Source organism: Nymphaea colorata, chromosome 3 (genome assembly GCF_008831285.2).
Source record: "Nymphaea colorata isolate Beijing-Zhang1983 chromosome 3, ASM883128v2, whole genome shotgun sequence".
NCBI lineage: Eukaryota > Viridiplantae > Streptophyta > Magnoliopsida > Nymphaeales > Nymphaeaceae > Nymphaea > Nymphaea colorata.
The window spans coordinates 23,409,131-23,418,680 of NC_045140.1; positions in this window are offsets into that span (position 1 = coordinate 23,409,131).

The window sequence follows — 9,550 nt, forward strand, 5'->3', positions numbered from 1 at the left end:
GGGACCAAGATGAATACAGATTCTAGCATGTTTGGTTGTGACAAAAAGGACCCTCATTTATGTTGGAATTAATGGTGGTGTCATAAAATGTGAGGGACAATGAGAGGTGCGAGGATGAGTTCGTGCATGGCATGATACTGCAATGAACTTGTCTGTGTACCTTGTCTTCACCTCCTCCCCACTCGCAGTTAAATGAATTTCATGGGAGTCAATGCCAAAATTCACTGTTCACTCGTTGGAAATATAGATCTTCCTAAGCATAACCGGCAAAACTCTCTCTCTCTCTCTCTCTCTCTCTCTCTCTCTCCCCCCGGGTGCGGATTTAACGGACAGTAATGAAACCCTTTTTCTGTCCTTTGCACGAGAAAACTTCCAAGTCCTGCTTTGAAAAAATACACCGACTGTACTTTGTTTAGCAGCTAAACTATTTTAGTAGAAAAAAAAAAGCTTTGTAAGGTTCATGCACGTTATATAAATCGTCGATTATTTGTTAGCTAGTTTCAATCCAAAGCCAAAACACGAGTCTGATCAGCAGATAAACCTCGAGCGGAAGTTTCTGTTGACAGTCCAAATTTGAATGCTCTCAAGAACTTTGTCCTGGAAGAGAAAACCCAAAAGAAACAGATTGTTCATTTTACTTCACTATGAAGAACTCCCCAAAGAGAACAGTAAAGCAGCTTAAAGTTTTCTGCCATTAACGCTCGGCATTATCATTATTCATTAATAGTTGGAATCAAAAGCATTCAAGGAATCGAAGTTGGGAGATCAAATTGGAAATAATCACAACTCCGTGGTGAAACAGCCCGTTTTGTCTTGACAACGACGTAATCTGCCCTGTTTTGTTTTATGTGGCCACTGGTGGGACTCCGAGTGTCGAGCAAGATGGGAGGGTAGGGTTGGATAAGGATGCTTGCATCTGCAGTAGGTGAAAAAAATTAGTGAATCTTCTCTTCATATCATGGATCGAACTTGGTTTTCTTTTTGCTTAACTCTAGCAGAGTGGATAGAACGGAACGCGGTGTTCTCAGGTGCACCCAAACGATGAAGGGAGAACATCGTCGGTTCTGCTATCAATTTATTGCACTTTCGGTGTTCTCGTACGTGCGATGAAAAGAAAACTGCGAAGTTTTGTATTGTTGGAATGTACGTTCTTAAAGTGCATGATTTTTTAAATTATAATGTTTTTTGCAGGAAGTATTCTGCGATTATAGGTACTGCTTTTTAATCTGGCAAGCAAACGCAGGACGTCATCACTCCATATTTTCTAGAGTAAGAACATGATAAGATATGTGTTCGAGAATACAATATTCTTCTTATCTTATCTTATCAGACACCGTTCATAAAAACAAGGGATGAGCCCAGGGGAGGCTGGCAGGAGTCCCCCGCTAAAAATCTTTTTTTTTTGTTTAAATTTACATGTAAATTTTAATATATATATATATATATGTATATCTTATATACGGATTTTAAAAAATTATATTTTGATCCTTATCAAAATTTTGAAATTATAATTTGGCCCGCGCTCATGAAAAATTCCTTGCTCGACCCCTGCATAAAAGAAATAGAATGTCCCTAACACCCTCTACAAAGGAACAAAATGTTTCTCTCGGCAAAGGCATCTATTTGTACATGTCAAATGCTCTTATTGTGTCATTCATGTGCTTCTCTCTATCAAACAAACTCTAAGAGTTTAGTCGGCCCAACTACAAGGTTAATATAAGAGGTGGATCTTTGGGTGAGCAAGAGAAGTATTTCATATTACTGTCCAGCTAAGAGTTTGAGGCTCCACTGTTCCTCCCATCTCCCATACTGTCAGGCCTATTTGTTGAACTTCAAGGTGACGCCCCTTCTATGCTTCAACTTTCATATTAATGTCTCTCTTTTGTAGCATAATGACTTGATGACATGGGAGCTAGCTTGTAAAAGACATTGACTTCCTACCAACCCCCAACACATCCGTTGCGCTTGGGCATTAAGATGGTGGATTTAAAATGTTCAAGTTAAATGAAGGTCAAGAGTTTAATATCTTTCGTGCATTTCAATTAGGATAATGTGGTAGCTAGGGTTCTGCCTAATCGTAACAAAAGAAAATTTTAGTCATGTTAATACCATATAGGGCTAGCTGGATTGAGTCATGAGGCTTGTACGTGATAAGCAGTTGTATCTCTTGAAACAGAATATCTATCATGAGACTTCATGGTAATTTTCCTGCTTTAAAGTTTTGAACAAATCTTAGGATTGAAAATCTCTTTTGGAGAAGTGAAAACTTCCTTGTTGAGATTATGCAGCGGCACAGTAAAATTAATCTCCTCTCGAGCATCTACTAGCTAAAGAAGTGAAAACAAGGTTTTCTACATTTTCTCTTCAAAAGCAAAAGTAAATTTAATTTACTACTTATTAAACTTTTGACAGATTGTAGAGTTAGCAGTATAAACGCCCTAATGTTAGCAAATGCTTTTGAATTGCTAATTGATCCAAATGATGCAATTTGTTGTCATTTACTACTAAGTATTCAACGGATACGAATAATATAACAAAAATTTAAAAACCCTCAAGTCTTTAGGCTTTATTTTTCCACTGCTCTCTCAGACCATCTCAGCATCAGAGCAGCAGTGCAGTTTACACAGATTATCTAGAGCATCAAGTAGACGAAAAAATATTTTCAAGAATATTAATTGAATCGAAACTAAATGATAATTAAACTGATTACTAAACTTATTTGTCTCTAAGGGGGTTGGGAGTTTGTAGGCGGTCAGTTTTCATTTCGACTGTGCCATGGACATCAAACTCATGTACTGCAAAAGGAAGATCACTGATGTGCAAGTTGAAGCGTAGTAGGGAACAATAATTATAAGCACCGAAAGCAGACCTTATGCGCTAGAGACTCTTTGACAACAGTAGCAGAATATTGTTGTTTATGGACCACCTTTTTAAATGTACTATGAACATGCCCCAATTTTTTGCGCAAATACATAGAATAGTAACACCTTGTCACTGTTGCCAAAAGGTCCCTAAAGACTGTTTAGCATGATTAACAAATTGTTATTATCTAGTGAAACTATCTCAAATTGTTTATGGACCACCTTTTTAAATGTACTATGAACATGCCCCAATTTTTTGCACAAATACATAGAATAGTAACACCTTGTCACTGTTGCCAAAAGGTCCCTAAAGACTGTTTAGCATGATTAACAAATTGTTATTATCTAGTGAAACTATCTCAAGCAGATTCATGAAACCTTGTAAGATATTGTTTCATGAATCTACCTAAATTTTGAAATAAAATCATTGAACATATTAACAACAACCCTGAAGGGGACAAGGAGTTAGGTGAAAGCTTCGGCTCCCTGTCGGGTGGTGGATCTCCCTACTCACCCTTGATAATTAAATTCATCTGACAATTAGCTTTTAATTAACCAAATTTATTTGTGGGACTTCACAAACACCCCCATGTGAAGAAAGCACGCCAACCTGTGTAGGTCAATTTTTACAGTTTTGCTTGTGTCGGAGTCTAAGTAGAACGCTTTATGGCATGAACTAAGCAATTTAGTTTCTTGATATACGTCCACAACATTTATCTTTGGAGAAGCCAACAAGAGTTCTGCCCACCCGAATCCGACCTTAATATTGAAAAATTAAAAAAAAAAATAGAAAATGGGCCAAAAAATGAATTGTGATCTCTATGTATTGTAAACAATGGACACCAAATACTTGTTGAAGTTGAAATAATAAAGAATGACTAAAGTCATATAAGTAGCGTAGAAAATATTATTGAGATCATATTATAAGGTGAACAGCGTTGCTTGTGGCCTTTTAAAAACACTGTTTATTTCCAAGAGAAGTCTAACTTGTCATACTGTCCTACATTGATTTTCTGAACAAAGGAAATAAAAACTATGCTTGGAATTTAAAGCTAGAAAGGAGATCATGTGCGTCGCTCCTTATTGGCCAGTGAGCTGGCTAGTGGGCACCCTGTGAGCGTCCATCTAAGTGAATAGGAAGGGCCACCTTGGTCTGGGCGCAGGTACAGCAAATATGCTGCCTTTGTTCTGTCGAAAGCTAAGGCATCTATGTCTTTTATCGTTTGCCTCATATATGGTGCATAAAGAGAGGCTTTATGCAAATATCAAACTATATGAACTAAGTTATTTTATCAATTCCATATATATATATATATATATATATATATATATATCTTCAATCAACAAAGTTCTACTTTCTCACATATTTAGATGTGAAGATAGCAATTGCATTAGTTTTTGTTAAACCAGTTGTTTTGTGGTGAAGGACGTATAAAAGAACAAAGGGTTTATGTGCTCTAGCGAATTGAGCACATTTATATTTTGAGTATAACTTACGAGCAGGTGCAGAGAGAAAGTGAAAGTAGTAAGAGGTTCATTGGAAAAAGAGAAGCAGTAAGAGGTGCATTAGAGCTCACAAGTCGGCGTAATAAATTTTTGAGCTATCCTCATCATAATCGGAGGATATCAATGGGAGGGTGGTTGAAGAAGCCTGAACATGATGAGAATGGTCCACCAGACTACCAAGATCATACATTGTCATTTAGTAAGACTTCTTTTCTTATGAAATGAAAGAAAGTCCTTTCTAAAGTTCCTATATGAATATTTTAGCCTGATATATATATATATATATATATATATATATATATATATATATATATAGGAAAGGGGGAGGAATTGAATGCATGGTGTGTGGTACATTTAATCAGATTGTGAAAAAAAACTCACAGTTCTCACATATTTTTTGTTTAAGAAAAATAATATTGGATTTGCATCAGTGTTACGTTAAGACAGAGATTAAATAGCTCTCAGTGCATGAAAATATTTTCATAAGTTAGAAACAAGTAATTATGTTATGGAAAATATGTTCAGTTTACATTGTTTTTCACAATCAATGGAGCAAAAGAGTTTTTTTCACCTTAGGGGAAAGCACCCACTCTCAGCCTCTTTCTCTCTGTAATCAGTATGATTTGTTTATAACTTGAATAGTTTTAATTAGTAATTTAAATGGTCCATAAGATTGAAAACTTGATGACTGAAATTTACATGTATGGAAAGCATTAACATGGGCCACTTAGAACTCTTGCTGAGTTATTTATATGCCAAGCTCAGTTCGTGTCCAATCATACCTAACTGGACCTTGTCCTGGCTCAGGCCCAGCCCGGCCCACACAAAGTGATGAACCAGAAGAAGCCCTTGCTTTAAGCAACCTTTTGTGTGCAAAAAAGTTGATGGACCCAGGCTGGGCCCATGTTAGGCTCACTCTTTCCTGCCTGGACCTGGGCCCAGTTCTGGCCGGATCCGACGAAGCCTGAGCTGGATCCAACACATCATGGTCATCAATTTTTGTCCCATCTAAGCTGGGACCAACACATTGCAGTTGGATCAGGGCAGAACCAAGCCCATTTTGGGTCTGAATTCCAAGCCTGCCTATTTTTAGTTGAACCAATTGGACTCTTGAATTGAAAGTCAGTCTGGAAAGATGATGCTTATGAGTGTTAACTTTCTCTGTTGCTTTCCCTTGTCATGTGGCCCCTCACATAAGGCACCTTGTACTGTACAAGGTGGATCCAGATTTATGCCCTGGATCTGGGCCCAACCCAGTTGATACTCCTAACCATCTGTATACCTAATGGACCACACCAACTCCATGTGAGGTTAAAAAGCAAGTGAATATATATACCATTAATGCCTCCATGAATAAAAGAAGATCTCTGGAACATGATGCTGTAACACACCAACATGTATGCCAATGTTTCATTCTGATATCCTAACACTTAGGTTCTTGCCGGTGCCAATAAAAGTTTGAGAAAAAAAAAAAAAAACAATTCATCACAAGTATTAGTGGGCATTGCTTTGTTTATCTTAAGCTTCCACTCCAGTGCCTTTACTTTTCTTTTTCTTTTTTAAATTTCACAATAATTAAACGTCAAGCAGATTTTGCCATGTTGGTAGATTACCTGCCTGTTAGGAATGAGACCCCTCTCTCTCTCCTCTCTCTCTCTCTCTCTCTCTCTCTCTCTCTCTTACAACACCAAGAGAAGAAAAAAGAAGAAGAGAAAGAAGAAAATACAAGGATTTTATGTGGTTTAAAGATAAGGTTATCCTATGTCCACAACTGCACAGAGTTTTTCACCGTCACAGAAGAATCAAAGAATACAAGAAACCGCCCCCTTCTTCAACATGGGGATTAGAGCTCCACACTCCAACACTTCTCCCAGAGTATTATTTAATAGTTTCTTCATATCGCAGTCTGTTTTCGTTTCATCCTTTTCTACAGTAAAAAAGGAAAAATACAACCAGTTGTTTGGTGTTCACCTTCCATCACCATGTCATGTTTCTTAGTTGTAATTTGTTTTCTAGTTTCTGTTTTCTCCTGTTGGAATTTTAAAATAGAGCAGCAAAGAAAGCCCATGTGAGTGCAGCCTTTTGTTCGTGCCAATCTTCTTCCCGGTCCTGGTAAAATGGCCTCCGCACTGTGCACTGCTGGTGCTTCCAATGTAAAAATGAGTATCGGCACTCAATTCCACAGATCAACCTCAGATGGGTTTCTGATCAAAAATAAAAGATTCTGAAGCGTTCATCGCTTTCAATATTGAAAGACTGTTGCAGGCTGAAAAGGCAAATCTGATCAAAAGCAGCCATGAAAATTTTACAGGTATGCTGATGAACTCATGCCTGCAAAAGAGTTGCACGTCTGACCTGCCCATTTATCCCTCTGTGTTTGTAGCCTGAAATTGTTGACAGGCCTTCCGCTTTTCAAGCTACTTCATTGAGGAGAATAAATGTTTGCTATGTAAATCTCCACTGTGTGTTTGTCAGCATCAAAATTTGTTGATATAGGCTAATTTGAATCAAATCTGTGGCAAAACAATTGCTGGTCCAAGGGTGCATTGTGTTAATATTTTAATTTTTTTTATTGTTTTTCTTTTTTACATTTAAAGTTATATATAGGAAATAATGTGTCTGCCAATTCATATATGATTGAATGAGCCAATGCACTGAATCGGCAGCATGACCGGTTTGATTCGATTTCTGACTTTAATAAGACTGCCCACATGAAATTATACATACTTTTCTCTCCCTGATAGATAAGCTTGATAATACAAGTGCATGGGTGATGTTTTTTTTTAACATAATATATAGCCGCCTCAAAAGACATAGCATTGCGGGTCTGGTTAGGAGTTTGTAGGAAGGCAGGTCTCAATTTAGATTCTTGTAAGTGCTATGTTCTTATGTCTTAAAGGTGGTAGGGGTAATACATCTAAGTTAAAAGGTGCACCATTGCTGACACCAACGCAGCTGATGACGACCGAGCCTGCCTTCAAGTCTCATTTAAAGCAAAAGAAATGAACTTCTCACTCGTCTACAACTTAAAGACATAACAAGTGGATGGAGCTCTCTTGTCAGAGCTAACTAAGACTCCATTAAAGGAGCTTTGGGATTCAGCAGAAAGAATTTCTTAAGCTAAAAGTAACAAAATAGTTTCCGTTTTATCTTTTTTCTTTGTATCACTGTTTTCTATGAAGCAAATGGTTTATGAACATGAAAGTGCAGGCATTTGCTGTTTCCTTTTAGCCAATTACAAAGAAGTGATATGCGTGTGCATTTTCTGGAGGGTAAACAAAGGCAAATTTCAATTCCTCCAATCATCTGGAGCACATTGGCAGCCGTCGGGTCGGTGAAACAATGGAGGTTCCAGACAGGACAGTCGTAGTTTCATTCTCACGGCCCATGGCCATCATTCCTTCTGCAAGTTGAGGCCGATGCTGTTGGTATACAGCCAACCCACCTAATTGTCCTTTTGTGAGGGGGAGTTTCATTATAGATCATCAGGCATTCTTGTTAACTCATTTGGTTTTGGGTCCCTTTTAGTTTGAATCTGGTGAAGAAATTTGGATCTCATTACTGATCAATTTTCAAATTTAATAAAGACTCGGCCAATTATGTGTAATCTGATAAGGAGTTCGGTTTCGAAAATTGGATGTGGTGAGGATTTTGAAATGAAATCTGATCCCTTGGCTTCGAGAATCAGTTGTGTATGATGCTATTGTCATTCGACTCCTCAGGGATGTCTCGGGGATTCGTGTCAACCTTCAAAAGGACGACGCCCTGCAAAAGCTCCTGGCAAGACTTAAACTTCTTCTTTCGCTTCTCACATCTTGGAGCTCTTTCACACTCTCTTTAACACACCAAGAGAAGAGAAAACCAAATAACAGAAAGAATAATAAGACACAAAGATTACGGAGTCACCGCTCAAGCCAACAAACCGGATGCACATCCGAAATTATGGCAGGTGATACGTGGATCAAATCTCCAAATTCCACCCTCTTTTGTTACCACTGGTGTTAGACCTGTTTTTTTTTTTTTATGTGGTCTATAATTCTCAAGAACAATCGGAATTTTTGAGTGAGCAGGGGTGATCCACCACCAAGCCGAAGGCTGAAGCCTCCTCCACCCAACCTCTCATCTTTTAAAGTACAGGGCTTACTTTTGATGTCTCGGAGTGTTGCACATGTTGTGCTTCAACTTGCACATTGATGGTCCCTTCTTTGTAGCACAAAAATTTGATCCCCCATCTTGTCCGTTGTACCAACTCCTACCGGGTAAAACCCTTGAAATTTAGGGGGTGTTTCTTGTTACCAAAATGCACCTTTTAAGTTTCCCGTGGAGCCAACTTCTATACACTACAACAAATGTACAATGTAGTTTGCAAAACTATATTTTGGTAGTACACTACACCCTTTGGTTTTGCTTTTACTGTTGCCGCCTTATTATCTTTTTTCTCATTTTCTGACATAAAAATAATAATAATAATCGTTATATACTATGGTATGTCTTTAGGGGTAGCATAGCATAGATGGTTGATTGAGAGTTGTAGAGGCTACATGTCCTTAGTTTGATGCTTCTTTATGCTACTCCTCTAGACTACAAGTGCATTTGTGACACTTGAGTTGAATGGTGTACAGTAGAAACACTTAGGTCCTGAAGCAACCACTGGACCTTGGATTAGGGGTGGAGGGTGGCTTTGCCTCTCGCATACCACCATCACCATAAATGTACTATGATATTAGGCATACATATAAGATAAGTATGTCTTTATATATCTGAGAAGACAACAAAATCACGCCTCAAACTTAAAATAAGTTTCTTAGTAAATTTCCCCTACATGCATCAAATGGACATCTTCTACCTTAAAACGTACTAAAAGTGACATATATGAAAGAAGCCCCTCGTATTGGTGTGTGCAAAACAAGTGGGATGAAGGAAAGTAACTTATGGTAGCTGATGGGGGGAGTTCATATCTACTCCTCATTCCTAAGAATGGGATAAAAAAAAGGAAATGGATTGTTTGTTGAACAAGTACTTCTATTATTATCTCTTACCTTCGTCATTATCTCATATTTCTGTCATTATCGTAGTTGTGTCGTTATCTCTTGCCTTCTGTCAATTTCATAAACCTATAGTTCCTCATACACACTATCTCATATCTCTGTCATTATCATATTTGTGTTGTTATCTCATTCTCG